Here is a 25,550-nt window from a genome sequence, read left to right as displayed (position 1 = left end):
GGGCAAACGCATGGGGAAATAGGGCAAGTTAATTATTGTGAATGGAAGTGGCCCCCAGGGTACCTCATGGAGAGGATGGAAAGAGGTTGGAGTTCTAATCCAGGAAACTCTATCTATCTATCTATCTATCTATATCTTCTGTAGGCAGTGAAGATCTAGCAAAATATGTCTAACAGAAGATCAACAAAGATAAATTTTGGTTTTGAAATTATCTTTTGCAGACTACAGAATGCAAATTAGGTAGAACAGAGAGAATGAGGCCACAGAGGAACTTAGAAGGGTATCATGATGACACAGGAAGAAAAAAGATGAGGGCTGAACTAAGACATCTGCATTAGAGATGAGAAAGGGATCCAGACTCAAGACAAATCCCAAGATAAAACAAAGATGACTTGGACGCTAGATGGATATGGAGCATGTGCTAGGGGTTGAGAATAACATCCAACAGACAGAGGAAAATAGTGTGTGTGTGTGTGCACGTGTGTGTGAGAGAGACAGACAGAGACAGATAGAACAGGGGGGACTAGCAAGAATGTTTCAGACACGTTCAAGGGGTGGCTGGATATGGCAGCTAAAAGAGAGTGCTGATGGGAAAGAACATGGATTTAGAAGTCAATATCAGATAGATGTAACCGAGGACACGAGCTTGTATCTGATCACCCATAGGGAGAGCAAGAAGAAGGAAGAGAGAAGACCAAGGGCAGATCCCCAAGGAACACTAACATTTAAGGATTTAGTGGGAGAAGAGAATCCAGCAAAGAAGGAGCAAGCAGAGCAGAATGATCTGGAAGGAGCCAGAAGACTTCCCAGGAAGCAGAGCCTGCCGTTGTCTTGAGAGACAAGGCTGCTACCAAGGAGTTAACTCACTGTCGTTCACCGCTCTTTCACAATCTCCAGAAGTGCTAGCGGAATGAGAACGTTCCCATGATAGAGATGGCAGAAGAGGGGAAGAGAGAAGGAACAAGGGGCTTAGATAACTCATAAATGAGTCATCAGCCCATAAACAAGAAAGAGTCAGCAATATGACCATGCCTGCTGAAATAAAGGAGCAAAAAGAGCTCTCAATTTTGAGAAGGTGTCCCTAAGAATTGAGGCAGTGTGGTAATTTAAACAGTAGCTCTGGAACCCCCTGCAAGCACGCTGGTATACCTCAGTAAGTCTTTGTTGATGGATGAGCTTGGGTAAGTCACTACCAGCGGGGGTGCCTCAGTTTCTTTATGTTATAATTAGAGGGAGTGGTCCCTTTGGTCCTCACAACCATCCTAGGTGGTGGAAACTAATTTGTGCCCATTTGACAGATGAGGTAGCCAAGATACCGAGTATTTAGGAGATTTGTCCAGACAGGTGGTAAGTGGCCAGGCTAAATTTCAAATTTGGGCTTTTCTATCCATCAAACTCACACTCTGTTTCCCATTGGGACTCTCAGAACTTTCAAAGGACTTAAATATTCTTCATTTTCCCCCTTTATATGTGAAGCTATGAAGAAAGCTGCTTAGGAGTTACCATCTCCACAACAGGCAAAGTAATTGAGGATCTGCCTACAAGTAAGTACGTGCCAGAAATGGGGTGTCCTAAAACAAAAGTCTACTAATTCTTCTCCCCTTTAGGGCCTTTTAAAGGTCATTGAATATATTACATTAACAAACTTTAACTTTGAGACCAAAATTAACATCTTGGAAAGAAACTACTGTTACTCTTAAAACTGTATAAAATATCTTTCCTTTCTAGAAATTACAGCACCATGGAAATGAATCATCTGAGATTCTGTCTTAAGAAGTATAGATGGCAGTTTAAGTATAGCTCTCTAAAAAGAAGCAGCTTTTCCTCCATCATCTTACTAGTTAATCTTCCTGGGAACAGGCTGATATTTACTCATCCCAAGAGAGAGTTGAATTGTCTGGACTCCAAAAGATACCAAGGATAAGGTTTTAAGTTCCCCACTATTAGTCATCACATGGAGAAAAGTGACAGAGCTCTTTACAGATGCATTGCTTTTTCTTTGCCCTTAAAATGGCAGTTGAAACAACATTCAATGGATTTAAATTAGGAAATGTCAGTAAAGAATGCTCTCCCTTCCTTAAAAGTGATCGGTTCCCCGGGTAAGATGTGAAATACTTTGTGGTCTCTAGACGACAGGATCAGATAGGCGAACAATGCACTCGAGAGCTTTGCAAAGAAACATTAGACAAAATAGATCAGGTTAAAGTGGACACAAACGCCCAACAGCAAATTCTAATTATTTTCATTCCTAGCCTTGAAACAAAGAGACAATTTAAAAAATATATACATACGTATAGAGTGTGTATATATATACACGTGTATACACAGTGAAGGTATTTCTCCTTCATTTGATTTACTATTGATGCTCAGAATTTCTCTGTAGCATAGTACATAAGCAGACTAATAACTGAATAATAAAAAATGAATACTTTTTAAGGCGCATTTCCTGCCTAGGTCTTTTAAGGCCATGCCCAAGTTATTCTGGTAAACTGATGTTGTGGATGAAAGCCAGGTTTCCGAGTCCAGAAATTATGGGTTTTAATTCCAGCACCCCCATTTCTAGGTGTCTAGATCCTAGACAAGCTACCAAACTTTTCTGAGCTTCAGTTTTGAAAAAGTCTGTGAAAAGGAAAAAAGAGCAATAACTTTTTGGGTTGTTAGGAGGATTAAATGTGATAAGAGATGTTACACCCTCTGGAAACATTAGCTCTCATTTTCCTCTATGGGTTCCTATTCTTTCTGTGAAAGCATACACCAAAATAGGACACAGTTGTGAATGTTGGTAAGCCATGAACCCAGTTCCAAGGCAGAAGGTTTAAATAACCAAGAAAACTCCAGGAATTGTTGATGCAGCTATCTTCCAGATGAGAAATGCTCACAGTCATGGGGAACACACTGTACACTTGCTTCTAGATCCTTGGCCGAAATTTCTGTCTTGAATAGCAGTGGTTGGCTACCCACGCTACCCTCTAAAGGCGGCTATATTTTAGTAGCTGTCAAATAGCTGATGCATGCTAAAAACTACAGAAAGTTGCCTTTTCCTCCTTAAATTCTTTTTTTTTTTTAATTTTTAAATGTTTATTTATGTTTGAGAGAGAGAGACACACACAGAGACAGAGCTCAAGCAGGGGAGGGGCAGAGAGGGAGGGAGACATAGAATCCAAAGTAGGCTCCAGGCTTCGAGCTGTCAGCACAGAGCCCAACGCAGGGCTCGATCTCATGGTGAGATCATGACCTGAGCCAAAATCAGACGCTTAATTGACTGAGCCACCCGGGCATCCCAGCTCTTTAGGTTAATTGCATCCATGTGCACAGAAATGACCCAAATAAATATGCTTTAACCTTTCAGGATAACTGAGATTTTGAACTCAGGTCCAGTTTAGAAGTAGAGGCTGAAGATTTTGAAAGAATTGTGTGCCTTTGGAAGTCGGGTACGGGTTTCCTTCTCTAGAGAATCTTGGATAATTGAGCTTGGGTCTCGCTGTTCCCTCATTGCCTTTGCTTCACAAATCAGAAAGACCTAGCCTATAAGAGACATGCCTCCACGTGCCTCTTTTCTGTCCTAGGAGCTAAGAAAAGCTGCCCCAGGACCTGCTGCTTGTAGCTCATGAAATCATGAGTCATTTGTGTAGCAAAATGATTCGCCACTTATGTCTGTACAAAGTTGAAAAGGGGATGGGCTGAGGATGGGGCAATTCAAGTGCAGAAATAAATGCTCTAGGAGGGGCACGGGCTCCTTAAGATGCTGGAACAGGATACTGGGTTCACAGTTCTTGGGTCCTCAGCATTCCTGTCCTCCTAAGCAACACGTCTTCCTGAAGCCTTACAGCCTCATGATAGCAGCATATGACACAGAACATTTCGGGTCACAGAGTGCTCTCTCTTCCACTTCCTGTTGTTTTTACTTGTGTGCTTTGTTTCTTGTTTTCAAAGGTATTTACTACCACCTCTATTGGCTGTTCCTAAATGAGCCACTGGTCAGTGATTCCTCTGGTGAATACACATTGTTATTCTGTCTTCGGAGAGGAGGAAATCTGAGGGAGGAAATGGTCAGTGGCCTTTTCGTTGTGGTGCAGAAAGGTGGGAGCAGACTGTCTCAGTGAGCAGTTCACTGACTGGCCCACTGAACCTTGCTGCCACCTGGACATGCCCGGCTCCCCACCCCCCACACTTCCGCCTCCACACCTGCTGCCGAACATGGCCCAGCTGCACCATCAGCCCTGGGCTGCCTCAGCTCCTGCCTGCTCCTCCCTCCACTCAGCCCATTGCTTTTCACCCTTGAACCTTCTATCCTCCATAATCAAATGGCACTTCCAAATCCAGAAACTGAAAAGCCATGGGTTTCAGAACACACGAAGGCAATGAGGATGCTTTCTAGCTTTGAGCTTTAGGACAAAAGGGACTCGGGGAAATATTTCATAAAATTATAAAAGAAGAACAGGAAAGTTCAAGGCTAACACAAGTGCTGCATATAGTGAGGCAGAGTTACATACTCAATTTGCTAAAAAAAAAAAAAAAATATTTAGCATCATCTTTGCAGATCCGTGTGTACCCAGTCCCCAAGAACACCACAGACAATGTCTGTGAATTCCTTTTAGGCATGCCTCCTAGGGCAGAGGAAGAAGGCGTAAAACTAGATACCGGAAGAAGAGCCCGCCGTTGCCTAGAATGAAGAATGGGAAGAATTTAACCTACTTTTCAACATGAAGCCTTCACTCATTCTTGGCCTTCTCTTTGTCGTCTGTCTCGACTTCTCTGTCCTAAGGTCTAAGTCCCCAGTGGACCTACCAGGAAGAGGGGGCCACTGCCTTATTCCATCTAAATGCCTCTGTCAGAGCCCACCGCAAATTTTACCTTCTCCACGAAACCTTCCTGCCGAATTTGACTCTCGCTGCTCTCAACTGTTAGGGTGTTTATTGCTGGTGCATTAAGTTCAGAGCTTTGTAATTTAGATGCCGTGCGTGGCTATGTCTCTGGCACTGGATTTGTCTCAACTCTTCTCCCACCCCCACAGTGTCCAGGCCAACGGCACATTCCAGTTACCCATTTGCTGAACAAATGTTTATCGATCATCCATGTGTGCCTTGTATCATATTCCATTATGAGAGTAAAAAGCGGAAAAAGACACAGTTCTTGGTCTCACTGAGATAGGAAAGCAGAGAAACAACTCACTGGAATCCAGTGTTCTGTGCTTTCTCCTGCAGAGTATGAATACAAGGCTAAAGGCTAAAGCGACACAGTGGAGGGGCACTCAAGTCTAGGTGATCCTGGGGAGCAGAGGTCAGAAGGTGATTTTTGAATTAAGTTTTGAAGAATAAGCCGACATTCAGCAGGGAGACAAAAGGGCAGAGGGGAATCCCAGCAGGGACAGGAAGATATGCAAACGTGAACAGGCATACAGGGGGCCATGTAGTGAAGTGTGCAGGGAATTGCAGGTATGCCTGGACACCAGGGAATGTGAGAGCAAGCTGGTGGGGGTGTGGAATGAAGAGCCCGACTAGCACCCTGTTTAAACAGATGCGTGAATGCACCCAACATAGTCACTTTACTCATTGCCTATTACGTTACATTGCTCTTCCTCTTAAAATATGAGAATTCACTTAGCTATTTTACAATTTGTCGGTCTGTACCTCTATGTCATTGAAATACTTCCCTTGGTCCCAGGAAAGCCAGTGGAGTGAGAATGTTCATTCTCTGCACATACTACAGTATTCTACAAACACAAGTACACTGTCCACCTAAAGACTAAGCCATCGTACGTCATGACGATGTTATGCCAGGGTGCTGACGGTACAGGTCACACAGCGCTAAGTGCTGCCCTGCACTGTTCCCACTCAGGGCACAGTTAGTAGTTAGGCTCTGTGAGATGCCATATTTAAAGCTGATGCTTTGATCCAAAGAACACCATCCACTGACAACGTATTCCAGCATCTCCCCTCACTGGGATATCTGGGCTTGTGCTTCCATGGTTCCCTTCCAATTTTACAGACCCAACCTTTACGTCCTCTCTCCTTGAAGGTAAGAATATGACAGGTCAGAGACGATAGCAGGAGTGGACGAGGGTGAATAATGGCTGGCAACTTTCCAGGTGATTACAGCGCTGAGAAATGTCACCCTAATGGAGTGCTATATCTTTTGATAACCTCTGCCTGCTTCAGATACGTTACAAACATGAGACTTAACTATGTAGCCACTGCATTAATTTATGCATCGATTTCTTGACTGCTCATTCTTAGAGGTATTAACCCAGTGTAATTCAGTACTTCCTTGGTAAGCCTTCCATAGGAAGATTAAAACAATTTTAGCGATTATAAACTATCTAGGTTTAGCAGATGCTGGTACGCTATGGGATTGTGACCTGAAAGGATTTATGTCTAAATGTGATTTAAAGTCTCTCCCTCTCCAAGACTTCATTTTACCTTTCATGCTTTCCAGTCTCTCAAAGTGCATTATTTCTCTTTAGAATAGTTTATCTTACTTAATAATTACACGCGAGATAGATGTTAAATAGGTAAATATATTTGCTTTCTGCATTTGGTGTGTTTGTATTAATTTTGGATTGTTTTGGAAATTGCACTAGAAAAAAAAAATGTTTCAGTCTGCCTTCTGCATGTTTCCACAGCAGTGTCAGTGACAGAAGGCAGCTGCAGCATTGACTTTAACTTGGTTTAAAGACTGATATTTGACTCCAACTTTAAAAACGATCGTCGTTCTTAAAATTTAATCTGAAGGCATATGCCTCCTCAGCGAACCCCATTCAATTGTCATCGTTAATGGGGGCATTACTCGGAAATCCAGTTTTCAGCATGTCCTTTTTTGTCCTCAGGGTACATGTCCTGAAATGTATTTTTATCTTGATGCAGAGTAAACGAGTTACTTGGGTCAACCCTGACCATTATTTTAAGGGCAGGATTTCTTGAATGAATATGCCAGGTATAAAAACAGATTCTATATCGGTTCCACAAGATTGTCTTGTGATGCAACTCTTTTTCTGCTCCATTGGTTTCATGTTAATAGGGAACACATCTCATGGGGGTGTGTAGCCCTATGATGCTTGTTCTTTTTTCTTTTCTTTCCTTTTTTTTTTTAAAGCTGATTTGATGTTTTCAGTCAGAGTAGTATTTTCATATGCCAAATAAATTCAGATCTCAGAATTTTCCCCCCAGTTTCTATCGGAATACAGTTTTCAGAAAAATATAGAGGCCTGATGAAACTTGAATTTTGATAAACGACAAACACCTTTTTTTAGTATAAGTGTATCCCCTTCAAACCTTGGGACATACTTGTACTAAAAGATTACTTGTTGTTTGTTTGAAATTCAAATTTAACTGGGCCTCCTGTATTTGTATTTGCTAAATCTGGCAATTCCGTATCTGGGGGCAGTTGAATTATGATCAGCATTACATTATCTCCAGATTGCAGGTCTGCAAAATCCCCAAGGGACCATTCTTTTCATGGGTATGTGCAATAGTGGAGATTGTTCCACAGGCCATTCCCAGAGGCTCCATGGAGCCATCTGGTTTGGGGTCTCATGGATCTAGACACTGGAGATTAACCAGTCCCTCCTTTAAAGAACGTTTAAAAGCTTTAAAGCAAAAAAAATAATGCCCTTCACATAGTGGGCACTCAATGTATTTACTTCTGTTGATATCTTTAGTGTTCATTAGCGCCAGGCAAGATGAGGACCTCTTACAAACAGCTCCTAAGTAACCCTCAGTTCTCAATCCAAGCACTTCCGGTTCTTCGGAAACCAGGCGTAAATTCTACCTTGTTTGAGAGGACTTCTCACCCAACCTCAGACATGAGTCCTCCACCACCCACCTCTCTAGCATTTATCATTTATTCCACTCATTTGGCGTTTCACATGTCCTGCTTAACATTTCAACCAAACTTTCATTTACAAATCCCCCGAGGGAAAAAATGTAGATAGCGGTAGCAAAGCGCTGTGATTTACAGCACGAGTCCCGGAGTCTCCGTGCTGCTCTCAAATGCTGTTCTGCCTCTTCTCGCCTTTGTAACGTCTCACAGACACATCCGCTAAGCCTCAGTTAATTATTTTTATCCCTCAAGAAAACGGGGTTAATAATACCTCCTAGTATTGTTGTATTAAATGAGATAATGGGTAACTCTTGGCAAACACTGAATGGTGGTGGGTAATTACCATCACCATCATCATCATCATCAGCCTCATCACGTTATCTTTCTTGAATCCACACTCCCTCCAGTATCTCTTATCAGGCCCTATGTGAACTGACTGAAGAATCACGCTGGAGAGCTGGTAGAGACTCCAAATTCCCAGCTGCACTTGTGCTGAAAAGCACTGTCTGGAGACAGATGAGCGAGTCTCACTCGTTCTTTCTGCAAGGTAGCGATTTCACTTGCTTAATTCTCGATTTCTCTGTACTCCTTGAAACCTACACATTTAAACCACGGCCTTGTGTTCTGCTTGGGATTATGTGAGAAGCAGGAAAACTTTAACTGCCTTACAGATTTGTTTCCTTCGTGGCACCAGCCTGGGGAGCCCTCCTGGGACTCGTGTCACCACACACTTCCTGCCTTACCCTTTATTATTTGCTGCCTCTTGATTTTTCTCTCAGTCATCAGTGAGGAAGTTGCATAACTTAAAAGCTAAGTGGGAGCTGCTTTCCTGTAATCTGTAGTCATACATATTCTCTTTCCTTAGGGTAACTTTTAAAAGAAATGTCATGCAAAGTGCTCTTCTGAATGAAAACTGACTTTTTTTGGCATCTGGAGCATGTGCTAGATTGGGTTTTCAACATCTTATGTCCACGTACAGTATAATCAATAGAGTCACTTGGAGAAACAGTATGGTTTCTTAATATCGGGACATGTTAAAAAAAAAAAAACAAAAACCCAAAATATAAGTTTCCATGACTTCCTCTGAGTTCTCTACTGGCTTTTTCCAAAGATCAAATTCGTAATGCTTAGCATAAGAAATAAAGAAATGAAAGAAAAAAGCATTTTGGGTCATGCATTCATCATCGGCATAACACTTTCAAAACTATAATCTCTCGGAAGGTTCTGGCAGAAACCCATTCATCTTTGTATCAGGACCCAGCACCTTTTTTGTCACAGGTACCCAACAATATCTGTTGAGCCAACTAATGAACAAGTATTTATTGAGCACTTAGGAGATGCATTGCCCACTTGTGGTATAGTGTTAGTATCACTGTGATCATTAGTAAATAATGATATCAAGCCAGTGGCATAAGCTGTGGGGGGTCTGGGTGAGAGAGTTTACAGTGTCTGATCGTTTAGAATTCACAGCAATCAGCCTTGCCGTTCCCATTGTTAGCCCCAGAGAACAACACGTTCCCACGTTCCCACCTATCTTGTTTTTATTGATTAACCACTTTAAATTCATTCTGAACCCATCAAGGCTCAGAAACGGCCCTGGGCCTTTCCTTCTCCGGTGTCCAAGGTGGCCCCATGAGCCCGATCCCGATCCTGCAGGCTTCGGCCTGGCCCATCTGTTCTGGAGCCCCTGTCATCTTGGGAACAGTGCAACACTGTGGAGGCCAGGCTGTACCCAAGGTTAGAGACCCCGCCTTTAAAATTGCTAGTCTGGGAAAAGCGGGAAATACTGTTTCAATTAGAAGGATAAAACATGGACAGCCATGAACCACTTAAGAAGTTGCATACTACTTGTCTTTAACCACAAAACCAAAATCACCATTTAGCTCTGCTTCTGCACAGCATAGGGAAGATCTGAGTGGCAGCCCAGTTGAGCTATTTCTTTTCCTATTTATTTATTTATTTATTTATTTAATTTATACTGTTCTCTGGCCCTGATTCTGCTATTGAAGACTTCCAAAGTCTCAGGGTACTTCAGTGTTAATAGAAAACAAGGAACCATGCCACATTTGCAGATGGGAATATGGAAGAACCAGGTCCATACACATAGGAGCCCGCTGCTTGGACAGCAGGAATGAGTGAGGTTTCCAGAACTGCTTTTCAGGTGTTTCCATTCTTGACTGGTTTTCATTCCTCTTTCCAATGTGTCATTCCCTTGTGTTTCACCTCATTTCCTCCCAGTTTCCGTCTCTACTTGGTCCCATATTCGTTTGGATCCTCGTAATCTCCCTTTTTCTCCTGGTACAATCTGGTGACTTTATTGAAACCAGACTGTTTCATAATGAGAAATGTTCACAGGTAAAGTCTTCCTGCTGGCAGCCTCTCCCTGCAGTACCCACCCCCTGACCTGTAGTCTCACTGCTGTAAACTGAAGAGTGCTGAGTCACTCACGTGTGAACGATGCTCAAGGAACCACGCCAGCCATGGCACCTTAGTCTTGCACCCAAGAGAAACACCAACACGACTGTCACACACATTTGGAGTTGAGCGCTCAGTGCTGCACAGCGTCACGAGTCATTCCAAGCCTCTGCTCTTGTGAGCATCTCTGTTCAGGCCCCAGTGGGGATGTGTCTGCATACCTCCTGCTCCGTGTCAAAATATATTCAAGCTGTGCACATTTGAATAAAGTTCCATTTCACTTTTAATCCTTTAAAATCTAAAGTTTAGATCACTATGGTCAACAGAAAACAAGTTACATGAAAATCTTTGTTGTGACAGCAAGACTAGGGATTTGGAGAAATGAAGACAAATAAATAAATTTTATAGATTAATCAATAATTTACTAGCTGTGTATAACCTAATTTTATTGTTCATGGAAACATCACCAACTCCCCAACAGAATATCCAGGCATGCACAATAATGTCAATTCAGTCATCAGATATTTTGTTGACTTTCAGTCATAAAAAACCATAGTTTTCCATATATTTTTTCCATTTTGTAACTATGCACATACATTTGTCAAGGTAGGAAGATAGGGAATATTTAACTGTTTGTTAGCCTGATTTATAATTTTTAAATATTTAGACATATGGTACATTGGTTTCCATCTGTCTTGCTCTGAGCCCTGCAAATGTTTAGGGACGGGTCTGCTCAGGTATTTTCCTTTTGTTGTAGCTTACAAAGCTTACAAGAACAGCTTACTGTTCTTTTGAACTATTTCCTTTTGGTGATTGGTTTAGGTACAACAGAACTGGATGCCCCCCCCCCTCCCACCCACCCCAGCAATTTATTGTATGTTTTCAATAAGTAGTTTGGTTCACAGGTAGGGATAAAAAAAGTAAGAGACAAGAATACCGAGTTCTTTGGGTCTCATAATTAGTTTCCCAAACCATTTCTTGACAACCCATGTGTACTCTTCGACACATTCCCAACATTTTATTCAAAATATATTAAGGGAAGAGTTACACATGTGTGTTAAGAACATGGAGTTTTGGAGTCAGACAACCCTAGATTTGAATTTTAACTCCACAGCTCACTAGCAGGTGATTTATTTCAACAATTCGATCCTTAGTTTCTTGATCAGTGAAAGGTGATGAAAATACCTACATCCATAAGGTTGCACCGAGGACTAGAGATAACACATGTAAAATGCTCACCACACAGTAAGCATAAATAGTTACTATTATTGAAATGTCCACATTTTAATTCTCGAAGTATCAGTCTGCTCATTCATTCAATAATCCTCCTGTTCAAAACCCTTTGACAGCTCTCCGCTGCCCAGAGTGTACCTTCTCATCGTTTGCACCTTCTTGACTCCAGCCTACCAGTCTTAAATTCCCGCATTCCTCTCGGCTGTGGCCATCCCGGGAGACCTCCATGTTCCTTCCTCTATGTCCTTACGGCCACAGTCCCATCTGTTTGGATGGCCTCTCATCATTTTAGGCCCAGTTCAAAGGGCACTTCTTGTAAGAAGCCTTCTCATTCACCAGTGTCAATTAACTTTCTTCTCCCTGCAGTCCCAGAGCCCAGGCTCTGTGGCTGTATTAGAAAACCCATTACCATGAACTTGATATTGTATCAAATTTGCAGTCTGTGTCCATCATGTCTGCTCTACTGTCAGTTTCTTTGGGATAGATTGTCTCTTTTTCATACACTCCCTTCCCACAGGCATGTAACATAGTACTTGGTACAAAATAGATGTTCTTAATTTGTTTAAATTTGAATTTGTTGAGATCTACTTCTGTGGTGTCAGAGGTACTGAAGGCATTATTTCGATTCTTCAAGTACTGGTGATTCTTGTTCTCATGACTACGAGATTTTGTAAAAAATGGCATGACTTACACTTTATAAAACAATTTGCTAATTTCCAGGAAAAGCACTTTGTCTAAAAGCACTTCTTATTGACAAATGGAACATTGTGATATATTGTGCCACTTAAGAAAAGCATGCAATTCATGCTAATATGTTGGAGAGATTTCAATATTTAGATATTTCAAATGTCCACTACTTCTCTGATACTCCTCCCTTCCAAGGTAGGACCTAATTAACCTCCTTTTGAATGGCTTGACTTAATGAATCACTTGTAATTTAAGGAATCAAATAAAGCAGATGTGATAGCATGCAACTTAGGAAACCATATCACAAAAGGGGTCTCCCTTGGATCATTTGCTCTGGGGGAAGCCAACTGCCGTGTCATGAGGATAGCCAGGCTGTTCTGCAGAGAGCCATGTGGTGAGGTCTCCTGCCTCCTGTCATGAGCGAGCTTGGAAGCAGATCCTCCAGCCCTACTCAAGTTTTCAGGTGACTGCAGCCCCAGCAGAGACCCCTGACTGCCACCTCATGGGAAATCCCAAGCCAGAACTATCCAGCTAAGCTGTTCCCAGATTCCTAACTCTCAGAAAACGTGAGATAAAAAATGTCACTTGTTTCGGGCTGCTAAATTTGGAGGCAATTTATTTTTCAGAATAGGTAACTGATACAAATACTATAGAAGTACTATGAGCATTCTCATTGGAAATAGTCATGGTTTTAAATCTGTGATCATCAATTTTTAAAAGTAGCAAGAGGATTAGAGGCGGTTACCAAAAGTCGTGATCTGGAACCCACCTCTGACTAACAGCAGTGGACATGACTGTCATTCATTTTGTCAATTGGTCATTTCATAAGTACTCATTAAAATGTCTGCTATCAGGCAATCACTGTTTTAAGCCTTGGAAATGCAAAGATAAATACGATAGCGAGCATGTTTTTATTTATTTCTTTAAGTTTATTTATTTATTTTGTGACAGAAAGGGGGGAGGGGCCAGGAGAGAGGGAGAGAGAGAATCCTAGGATGGCTCTGTGCTGTCAGCACAAAGCCCGATGCAGGGCTCGACCTCACGAACTGTGAGATCATGACCTGAGCTGAAATCAGGAGTCAGACGCTTAACTGACTAAGCCACCCAGGCCCCCCAGGAGCATGTTTTTAAAGGTGTCGTATTCCTGTGTTCTCCACAATCTTATCTACCACAGATAATAAAAAGATTGGTATCAATCTGTGGAGCCCTACATAATTGTGTGCCAAGTTATTTAAGAATTATTTCATTTATTCATTTATTTATTTTTAAGTAAACTCTATGTGGGGCTTAAACCCGTGACCCCAAAATCAAGAGTTGCATGTTCTACTGACTGGGTCAGCCAGGCGCCCCCTAAGAATTATTTTGTGTGATGAAAAAAGAATACGGGAAGAATTGGGGAAAAGTCTCTGGGCCAGTTCCAATCTTAGCAGGTAGAGTTCCAAATAATGCCAGGCCTGACAAACAGCTTCAGGCTTTTAAGCCAAAGACAGTCGTCTCAGGGGGTGTGACAAATGGAATTTCGTGAAATGGCGTGTCTGCCTATGGTCTATCACACATAGGAGCAATCACTGTCAATAATGCTATCCTTGGGGATGAAGGACAGTGACATCAATGGCAAGAAAAATATTCCATTAGTAAAACACCCCCTAATTAATACTAATCTGTTCCCTGGAAAAGCTGCTTTAGAGGAAAGATTTTTTTCCCTCACATGCTCAACTGCCGAGCATTAATTTGGAAAATTTTCCATTTAGTTTCAAGTAATATTAAAAAGCTTCACTTAGCAAAAATTAAAAGTGAATCTATCTCTCAGCTCATGTAAAATAGAAAGATAAGATGTTTTTTACAGGCAATGTCAATTCCTAATTGAGCATATCAATTAAAAACAACTAAATTCTATCATTGTCTGGATTGACCTATCTACTCTTTCGCTTTTATATGACAATGTATTTATTAAATATCTAATTGCATGTAATCTTAGAAACTATAATGTAACAAAGAGCGACAAAAAATGTCGCTCTTGTTTCTCTAAAACCTTCAAAGCCAAGTCCGAAAAAAATTAGCAGAAGACAAACAAATTAAAAATGTATAAAGAACTGGGGCACCTGGGTGGCTTAGTCGGTTGAACGGCCAACTTTGGGTCAGGTCAAGATCTCGCGGTTCACGAGTTCAAGCCCCGCATCGGGCCCTGTGCTGACAGCTCAGAGCCTGGAGCTTGCTTCGGATTCTGTGTCTCTCTCTCTCTGTCCCTCTCCTGCTCACTCTCTCTCTCTCTCAAAAAAAAAAAAAAAAAAAAATCATAAACATTAAAAAAATTTTAAAAAATGTATAAAAGAACAGTGAGAATGTCTTCATATCAATTCATCTGGGAAACAGTAAGAAATTTTAGGTTCAGTTGAGCAATAGGAAGCAAAATAAATGTGACAAACCAGCAGTTTACATTATGTGTCCATAAGCATTCGCAGAATCAGTAATATGTCAACTGTCACCAGCCTCAGGGCTCTGGTGCCTGCTAGCTTCCTGCTCCCCAGCCTGTGTCCCTCTCCAGCTAGTCATCGGCCTTTAGTTCTTCAGATCTGAAAGGTAAGTCTTTCTCAGCAAAGTTCTCCTTGACTCCCCAAAATAATATCCCATTTTCTCAGTATGCACACCTTTCCTTAATATTAGGTATCCCAGTTCACGGCTCCCTTCCAAAGTGGGATATGCTCACCCCAATGCCTCACTGTTCTCCTGTCCCGACCATCTTTCCGTCATGTTCCTTGTGACTGTGAGCAGTTAGATATGTATGTGAGTATTTCGTGACCAGCATGTCTCAGCCACAGCTAGATCATAAGTTGCATGCCAAGACTCCAGAGCAGGAGGTCTCCTTTCTTATCCTCCTCAATTAGCCCAGTGCCTGGCACGCTGTTGTTACGCAACACCTGTGCGAATATGTGAACAAAGGAAGAAATGAGCAGAACGGTGTGTGCTCAGAGCCGGAACTCTGAAGTTGAAGCCATTTGAAGTTAAACAAAGGCCATTCTCTCACTATCCAGTTATGTGACCTTTGGCACGATGTTGTCCTCTCCTTGTGGGTAAAATGGAGATGAGAGTAGCGTCCTCACGTGGGTGTCGTGAGTTTACATGAGAACATGCCCACCGAGTGTGTTGCTTGATAACCTGGTGTTGAGCAAGCGCTTCTCGTTGCTGTTGCCGCTGGTTCTGCCTCCACTGAATGAAATCATTATAAACTCACTCGTCCGGTCTCCCTTCTTGCGGAGGAAGGCAGAGGAGAAAGGACTCAATGAGAGCATCTCTGCGAGGCTTCTGGACAGCCTCGTCTCAGTCACCTTTGGCTTCCTGTCACTTTTTGCTGCCTGGCTCACTCCTCGTGGCATAAGCTAATTTCATCCACCCCTCCCAGCCACCGCCAGGTTTCGTTGTCAGTTCCCTGCAACTCTTTGTGGATACAGCTCTCTAGTTTATTTGACTTTCATCCTTCATGACAGCACCCGGTTGCTAGGACTTGGCACCATTTCTCTGAAGGGAAATGAATTCCCGTTCAAAATGATTTCACTTTCCTAACTTCCAAACGCTGTCCCCCAGAACAACCGTGTTCCCCCTGACTTTCCTCTCAGGATGACTTCATGCCCCAACGACAACAGTGTGTGACAAGAAAAGGGATGGCCGCCGTCCCCCTCTCCCTTGGGACATTTTAGCTTTGGGGACAAGTGGTTTTAGTCGCTGACGCTGAGGAAGGCCTCCTGCAAAAAGAGAGCTGCATGCTCAGTCAGCCGGACCAGACCAGACCAGACAAGCCTGACTTGCCTGAAGGTCCTGGCTCCTGGACCCTCACTGTATTTATAAGTCTTAACAGTGTAACTGTGAATTCCATTCTGGTGATGTTGCTTCTGGCTGGCAGATGGCCATGGTTTCCAGTCGTTCACAAGCAATTCTGAGGCCTGCTGATATGGGCATCGAAAGCACTAGGCTCTCTTTTCTGTAACCGTGTGCATGTATTTTCTTGTAAGGTTGCCTTTGACGTCTCTTAAATGTACTAAATATTTTCTGAAGATACAGCTACTTCCACTTAGGAAAAAAAAAGTATTTTTTATTCTCTTACTTCCAAAGATATTGCTTTACGGGACAATCTAGAAAAATAAAGAGCTTTTACTGAGTTCAGGGTTTAAACAAAGAGAGAGAAAAGCAGTTTCTAAGCAGAAAAATGCAACAAAGACTTTACTTCTTACCAAATAACTTAAGAATGTCTGAACGAAAACATCCCAAACCTGCCAGTGCCAGAATTTCTCAGATAAGTCAAGAGAGAAGAAAAACACAAACCCAACCCCAAACCACCAAGAAATCTATGAAGGGCAAAAAGAAAACAACACTATATCAAAAACTGCGGTTAAATGCTTAAAGAAATATATTGTAAGGGTATTCTAGAAAAAGCAATTATATATCTGAGTGCTTTCTAATTCATTTTCTTTTGCAAACAGTTGGGAAGATCCTACGGAGCCCATCTCCTTCTCTAGCAGGCCATCCATGACCCCAGGCACCACAGGGAGCCCTGTGAGTTGCCAATCTCTATCTAGATGCCCCTTTACCAGACAATGCCTTGTGTGCCATGTTATAAAGCACTTCCCACCATGTGTCTTTCTAACCAGACTGCAAGTATCCTGGGTACAGAAGTCTAGACTTCTATTTGTATTATCCTCACAACACCTACCATGGTGCCTTGAACACAAGTGATCAATACATATGAGTTCATCAGCTGCCCTAAGAATTTACCAATGTTTTCTTCACACCGGTGGAGAATAAAAACCTGAAAGAGTACTTTATTCCATTATACCAGGAAGAACAGTAGAATCTGCTATGTCAGCAATTTTCAATTATTTGGGGCATTCACTTTAGAGAGAAATCATGAAGTCTTTGAGCTGCACAGAAATATAGTCATTTGGTGTTTACTTCCATATAACATTGTATCTTGCAAAATCACGGACAGGTATAAAATGCAGGAAGGTGGGTGTGCATATGGAAAACACAAATTTATTTACTGTATTTTGGTATCCTAAATCCCGAGAAAACTTTTCTTAAATATGAAAGTATTATACTTAGAATACAAATGCTATTTTTATCAGCAGTTAGCAAGTTTTCAGAATTGTTATCCTCAATAGAATAACATGAAAATTGAAATAGCTTTTAAAAACAATTTTAATGAAATATGGTCTGTTTAATGAAAAATGTTCTACAATATGACTGTCCTCTGGTTCCATTTTTAGAAAGAAAACCTTGTGCTACTTTAAAAATGGGTATGATGACAACATTTGTGCAAAAATTTCTGGTTTACACAAATACATCAAAGTGCATTAAAATACCTTTCAGAGGTCTATACATTTTGCTCTTTCAAACATGTATATGTATGTCTATACATATTTGTCCATCTTGATTCTCAGTTTAAATGCATTACTTCACTTACTGCTCTTTTAAGATTTATACATATTATTCTTTCAATGATTTGTACATTTTTTTTCTCAATTTAGAAACCTGAAATGGCTAAGATGCTGGAAGAACAGGACCACATTTCATTTACTTTATAGCATCTAATATGCAGAGATTAACACTAGATATACTAGCTCTTTTCTTCAAATGGGTAAATGAATATACAGAGGTATTAAATGATTTACTAAAAAAGCACATGAGTCTTGGATTTCCTGATTCTCAAGACTGCCACCGTCAGATTATGCTGATTCTTTTTTGGCCAACCTGAGATCTATAGAATTCCCAGATCCTCTGATTTCATCCATATATATCTTTGGCCATGACTCTCAGGAAACAGGATGATGCTAAGCTTTATTTGCATGTGTGATGTCTATGGAAGGGATGTGACACTTGTCTATCTAATTAAAACTCTACCTCTCTACCCAGATAGGGGCTTTGTAAGAGGTCATCATATTCACTTGTGTACTTCCTTCCTTATTCTTGTTCTGATGGTCACATGAGATCACTAAATGCTCAGGTCCTGAGCTACACTTCCATGTTTAGTAAATCAGGAAACAGTGAAAGATGTGTCTTGTGACACTTTCATTCCAAACTTAGACAAGGCATGAGTATTTAATGAAAGTGAGTGGACATGAACGAGAAAGAGGTCAAGATTTTAATAACCTGAATTGATATCTAAGGCAACCTATAAACCGAGAAAAAGGGTACATGTAAGGGATTTTAATCAATATCTTTCTCTTTCTATGAAAACTCTCCTGATTACCATAAGTAAAATTGATGCTTTCCTGTTTAATATCTCACATCTGTTTTCATCATAGCACCCAAACACTTCATACACCTGTCTTGTAAATGTAGTCTTTAAGAAAAGTGACCATGTTCTACTCACCTCTATATCCCTACTAACTTCAATAATGCTGGCATGTAGTATAATACGCTTATTTCTTCAATGCCGAGTAAGTAAGTGTTTGTGCATTCTATAGCCTTAAGGATTGCGTACTGGAGCTGGTTAATAAACCATTCAATATTTAGTGGTACCTATGGTACATGGTAAAAAAAAAAGGGCAACAATGAGGGGCACCCTGAGGACTTTGGAATGACAGAAGTGAGATATTCCTACATAAAGTGAATCAGAGAAAAGATGAAAAAAATGTATCAACTACAAGAGAGTAAGACTTAACTGGAAACTAATCAGCTATATGTAAGATCTCATGACAAATTTGCTGGTAGGACAGAAGTTTGGTCACTCACAGGATCCCTGAGAGAGCCACAGAGTCATCATCCATGGCAGCGCTATTTCGTTTCCAAGCTTATCTTACCAAAGGATACCACCTACCCAGTTCTGTGGGCAGGTATATCCTTACGTTAAAAATACTTCACTGGTTTCCTTGTTTTAATCCTTTGAACATTCAAATCATTTGACTAGCCGCTTCTGCATCATTTCCATGCTTACCAGGAGTTGTGATGGTTATAAATGAACTCACATAGCTTATTCAGAGGGAGATGATACATTTGTCTGAGAACTTGAGTGTCTAGGTATACCAGACAACTATACCTCATACTGGAGACTAATAAACTGGCATTCTAACCAGCCTCTAGGAATCAGGTTAGTTTGCCTCTGGTTGATATCACAACTCATGATGTCCTGACATTCCAGTCACTGTGCTTGCTAGTCTGAGGGCCAGAGTTAGATGTTAATGACTCCCCCAGGATGATTCCTCCCTGGTGGTGCTTGTGGCCTTCCCTAAGCATCACATCCCTGTCCTCTCGTGAGCTCTTTGCCTTTCTTCTTCCAATGGCTACACGGATTATGTGCTTAACACTATGCTTTAAACCACTAGAGAGTGATCCAAGGTAATGTGTAATTAAGTGAGGATTGTTTGGCACAAACTAAAAGGGTTACAGAAATTTCAAGCAAATAAGGATCGTTGTGGTGGGCAATCATCCAAGGAGAGATTCCTAAAGGCCTATGGTCTTAAGAGGGGACTTGCTGTCTGGATAGGATGTAGGTGGGTGGAAAAGAGGGGAAGGGAACTTCTAACAGGAGAATGTGGGTCCACAGATGTGGAGGCCAGAATGGTGGGTCACATTATTAGAGTATTAGAATTAGAACAGATTCGTCAACATGCCATCTCTTTACTCCCTTCAGGATAAAACCTGGAGGTTGATGAGAAAAGAAATAAGCCTCCTTAAACTTCCAGTTGCAAAATAAGTAAGTCCTGGGGATATAATGTACAACATGGTGACTACAGTTAGTAACACCTTATTGTATTTTTGAAAGTTGCTAAGAGAGTAGATCTTAGAAGTTCCGATCACAAGAAAAAATTGCAATTAACTATGGTGATGGATGTTAGCTAGACTTCTTGTGGCAATCGTATCACAATATATACAAATACTGAATCATTATGCTGTATTCCTGGAACAAATATTATGTTATATGTCAATTATATCCCAATAAAAAACAAAATTCAAAAAAGAAATGTCTCCTGACTTAAGCTTTGAACTGGAGGTGTTAATAAAAAACAAAACAAGAGGCACCTGGGTGGCTCAGTCGGTTAAACATCTGACTCTTGATTTTAGCTCAGGTCATGATCTCATGGTTCACGAGTTCCAGTCCCACGTTGGTCCCTGCACTGCAGAGTTTGCTTGGGATTCTCTCTCTCTTGACCCCTCTCTGCCCCTCCCCTGTTTGTGTTCTATCTCTTTCTCAAAACAAATAAACACTTAAAAAATTTAAAAATTAAAAAAAAAAATAAAACAAAACGAAATGAAATGCAGCATTCTGTTAAATGCCTAGGTTCAGAAAAACAATATTAACCTTTTAGTTCTTTGCCTTTAAAGACCAATTGTTGAATGCTATCGTTTATGCAATGAGAACAATTGTAAGAACTTTTTGAAACAAACTGAGAAGAAAAAAAGTAATATCTATTTCCAAAATAAAGCATTTTGAATGGCAAAGTTACTTATTAGCCCAAATTTGTTCCAGAGACTACACCACCACAGGATATGAGGATTTATGGTGGTTAATTCCTAATTTTTTTTAAAAAATAACTTTTTAAATAGATAACTTTCTTTTCAATTACTCTCCAAATAATCTTTACAGATAGAGAAAACTGGTATCTTTGAGAATGCAACATTTATAGTGGGAAAAAGTTAGGTATTGACGTGCTTTCCTCCACTCTTTGTAATACCTAAGTGAAGAGGGAAACAGAAAGTAACTAAAATAATTTTCTCCCAGCTCACTCCAGACAGATCACCCTTCCACCTGCCACAATAAGTGTTTGGTGGTAGCAGGACAGGAAAGAGAAGAGCAGCAAAGAGGAAGAGGGAGAAGAGGAAAGGGGGTTGGGCGGGCAGGAAGAAGGAGCAGTCTGCACCTGCTCAGAGGAAATGGGACCTGGGGGGGGCTGGCCTCCAAAATTAGAACATGAGCCCCTCTCCCCATTCCTCATCTCAGTCAGCACTGCCTTCGTCCTACTCCGCACGTCTTCCCATCCTCCATTTAAGTCTTGCTTCCAGGTTGAGACCAGTAAAGACAATATAATTCCTGAAGGATCACTTTTCTTATTTATTTATTTATATTTATTTTTATTTTTATCTTTAAGTTTATTTATTTTGAGAGAGGGAGAGAGCATGCTTGAGTGGGGGAGAGAGAGAGAGAGAGAGAGAGAGAGAGAGAGAGAGAGAGAGGAATCCCAAGCAGGCTCTGCACCATTAGCACAGAGCCTGACATGGGATTTGAACTCACGAACCACAAGATCATGACCTGAGTTGAAATCAAAGAGTCCATCACCTAACTGACTGAGCCCCCCAGGTACTCCAAGGATCACTCTCAAACAAGTAGGTATATAGAACAGAAGAACCCTGTAAATTCCCCTTAGTGAGGGCTCACTCATAGAACACCAGATGTCTTAGGGTACTGAACCCACCAATCAGATTCAAAGGGAACAAAAGTTTTCATTCCAGGCCAGCTACTGTTATGGATGTATGTATTCCCTCTGACTTGCCTCCCAAAGAGTTCTGTCTCTACCTCTCTGTCTTAGACACACACACACACACACACACACACACACACACACACACATACACACACATACACTTAAAACACTTCAGGCTTTCTTTACGCTCCAAAAGGAATTTTACATAAAAATACAGGGATCTTTTTAGAAAACCTTTATTTCATTTCCATTTCTTAATTGCTGCTAAACTGGAAAACTTTGGAATCCTGTTTATGAAAAAAAGATACAAGCTTAGATTTTTAAGAGATTACTTGAGGTAATAAAATCCAACAGTGCTAATAGGAGACCTTTGAGTGTATTTAACTTTTGAAAAGCATATAGAAACATAAATCTTCCGTGTTTAAGTGGAACAATAGTGACATAAGGACAATCCTGAAGAGTGACTCTTAAATACTTTGAAATCTCATAAAGAAGCTTTTCTCAGGAAAGCTATAAAAAGAGTCAGTTTTGCCTGAGTCAGAGCAATTTTATCTAACTAACAGCACCCTCTGGACCTTTGAAAAATTGACATTCTCCATGACAGATCAAATTTGGATGTGGCTCATAAAGGAGCTCCCAAGGAGACTCTCATGCTTATTTTCCTCCTTTAGATCGAGAGCAAAGGTCGGCATATCTGGCCCACTGACCGTTTTTGCAAATAAAGTTTTATTGGAACACAGACACACTTTTGTTTACATATTGTCTATGGCTACTTTCAGGTACAAGGACAGAGTTGAGTAGTTCTGACAGTCACCATATGGCCTACAAAGCCTAATATTTACTATCTGGCCCTTTATAAAACAGAGTCTGCTGTCTCCTGAATAATTTCCCTCCTGTGTCACGCCTTTAGACAAAAAGTCAGGATTTTAGACTCCATTTTCCAGTAAACTGCTTTATGACCTCGGGAAGTAATGACACTTCTTGGGTTTGACTTCTTATCTATAAAAGAAGGAGAGTTAGCTCAGGTGATCATATTTTCCTTACTAATTCCCTTCAAATTTCTATGTTCTGAGGAAGGTAAGCCCTTTTCTCGTAACAATGATTTTTAAACGAAATCCGAATCCATTTTAAAAGATGTCTTTCTTCAAAACCCCAGTTTACTGTGAAATGTTTCCCATCATTTCAAGCATGTAACAACTAAGTGATACCCCCTTGCTACCGTATCGTGGACATGCCAGGAAGCTGTAGATTAGGGCCGGAGAGAGAATGTGAACAGCAGTAAAATCTGTTTTAGACGAGGCGGCACATCTGGCTCACACTTCCCTAGGACAGATGCGGCACGCTGCTTGTGCCAGAGACGAATGATCTTGTCTGTCGTGTTTTTGGTGAGTGCGTGCTCTATGGGTGCTGTAGCCCTGGGATCCTGAGGGAAATGGGATAAGTGCTCACCAAGGAAGCGCTATGAATGGACGGCGAAGGCACAAGTTCTCTGCTCCTCCAGGAATGGGGCTGGGCACTGTCCGAACTCGGGTGCTATGGGCGTATTCTGCACCGTGCAATTTCTCCCTAGACGCATGCCATAGGGCTACCAACTAGAGAAATGATGGCCAAACAACATCAGTCTCCTTCCACATTCCTCACAAACAACTAAAGGAACGCTTGCAATCACTGTCTTCAAAGAATACAAGACTAGAGATATCATATCACCCTAAAAACAAATATCGCCTAAAGTGCTCTAAATAGAGGTCAGAGAATTCCCTAGACCTCAATGCTAATGACTATGATTTTAAAACCAAGAAGCCTGTTATTTTGAAAAATAAACATTTTTTCCCCATTTCTTTTCTGCCCAGAAAAGAAAGGTGTGCGGAGATATCATCGAGTCCCTGAACCAGAAATGGTTGTTTCTTGGTCTCCATAGGAGGATGCTTTGAATAAGAACAAGTCTACGTGGAATTTTAGAAAGCAAGATGAATGCTCACTGAGTTTAAAACATATTTCAAAACAGAAAGGAGTGCCTAACAAAGGGAGCCACTTGGCAGTTTTTGCAAAACCCAAAGCGAATCAACCCTACGAATCACATTCAGAGTTTGGGTAGCATCTTCTCATAAACATCTTCTGTGCTGTGCTGAATTCCCTGCACTTGCCACACATTACATACTTTGGCTGGCACCTTTGTTTTCAGTAAAGCCTTTCTTTGCAAGAGAAAGACACTAGTGCATACTGTCTATCACTTCTGCTACATCTTCTAGCTTTTCTCTCCCTCTTACAGAGAAACCTCTGAACTGGATGCTAATATTTTGCAGACCAAGCATGAGCCAAAATGGATTAAAAAAGCTAAGCGAACATATCTGCATCAGTCTAAGGAGTTTCAGAGGAAGAGCTGCCATGTTAAGCTGCTTAGCATAGCTGCGGCTCTCCTCCACTCCCCGCACCCCTCTCACCCCGCCTTCTGTATTTTGGAGTATTTTACCTTCTCTTCTTGGCCAGTCAGTATTCTTCTATCCTCTCAGATCCAGCTTAAGTCCCATCTCTGGGATCACACTGCGCGCCAGCCCTCACGATGCTTTGAACATAGAGGGGGCTTATAAATATTGTTGGTTTGTTTTGAAAGTCTTCCTGAATGACCTCAGCCCGTGTGGATTTCTACCTTCCTTAACTCCTTTGAGATTTACTGTCTATCCCACACAATTAACACCTTATTCTCCTTGGCTCTGTACCACATGATACATTTCATTTTTTCTTTGTAATTGTTTCATGTGAGGTGGTTTTCTTTCTTCAATTAGATTATCAGCTCCCATGGGTGAAGTCGTCTCCCATACTATCTAGCAAACTGTTAGGCACAGTAAACATCCAATAACTACGTGTTTTGTTTTTTTTTTTTTTTCAATCAACAGCAGTTTTCACGTTGCTTGAAAGGTTATGTACCTTGCCAGCTATGCTGTGGACTCCTACCGATCGAACTGTTATATCAGAAATAGCAATAAGGTAGTAAAGTTGAAACCCCCAAGGAGAATAATTTGAATGAATATATGTGGAATATCAGGGGAAGATGAAAGAGATTGTTTCAGTCATTACTTGCAGGGCAGAATATCTAAATATATAAAAGAGCTAAGCAAACAAGAAAAGATATATACAGAATGCACATATAGTAAGAAAATGAAATGTAACTAATTGATCCAGTACAGGCTAAAATGGTTACAAAATTTAACAGTTTATTCCTCGTTCATTAATACAATCATCATGTTTTGAGTCTGGCTGTGCATATAACCCATTTAGAAAACTACATAATCTTTTACGGCATGCCTAGTTTCTTCAAGACTCACAGATTTCCAGTTTACACCTTGCTCATTGTTTACAGTGCTTCTGCAATAAAAGCAATCTGCTAAGCTAATGTTTATTTCAACAAACACTCTGTTTGGATGCGGCCTGACAACTCGAACATCTGTTTTAACTAGAAGCATCAACGAAGTTGACTTACTACATGGATAGAATTCGGAAAATTGCTCAATATTCTGCTTTGTTCTGCTTGTATGGACACAGCCTAATGCTTTCCATGCCGCCAAATTAGTACTTAAGTGGTTAAAGTAACCAAAGGAGCTTTTGCATACTCCATGCCAGCTGTGTTCTAAAGAGAATTAGACCTGAAATACCCAGCTCTGAGAACAAGCAATTAGTACAGGGCTTTAGTTGTTTAGCTGTGGGTTTCATTAATATGGAAGAGACAATAAGAGTGTTATTTCCACTATTATAAAGTTTGATGCAGGCGTTTCATGCTAGGACACCTCACATACGAAACCAGTGACAGATCTGTTTAAAGAAGAGCAATATTAAACTCATCAGACACAAAACAGAGCTGATCCAAGGAGTGTTTGTGTTACGTTTCAAGTCAAATAGCACGTTCTTCACTTCCAAGTGAAAGAAGATTTATTTTTTCTGTAAGTGGCTAACCTCTGGAAATAATTTGGGACACCAGAGAAAAAGAAA

General features: G+C 41.0%; 1 protein-coding gene and 1 long non-coding RNA gene across 3 annotated transcripts in view; one reads left to right on the top strand and one right to left on the bottom strand.

Annotated features, from left to right (window-relative positions):
* MAML2 (mastermind like transcriptional coactivator 2) overlaps positions 1–25,550 on the bottom strand; it is a 347,914-nt gene that overhangs the window by 220,547 nt on the left and 101,817 nt on the right. The window lies entirely within an intron of this gene.
* On the top strand, positions 788–5,125 carry LOC131487105 (uncharacterized). The gene is made up of 3 exons (XR_009249612.1): positions 788–1,181; positions 1,477–1,544; positions 4,599–5,125. It is a non-coding gene; the product is annotated as an uncharacterized LOC131487105 (long non-coding RNA).

Source organism: Neofelis nebulosa, chromosome 10 (assembly GCF_028018385.1).
Source record: "Neofelis nebulosa isolate mNeoNeb1 chromosome 10, mNeoNeb1.pri, whole genome shotgun sequence".
NCBI classification, from domain to species: Eukaryota; Metazoa; Chordata; class Mammalia; order Carnivora; family Felidae; genus Neofelis; species Neofelis nebulosa.
Note: the sequence above shows the minus strand (reverse complement) of the source record. Positions and strands in the feature narration are given on the sequence as shown.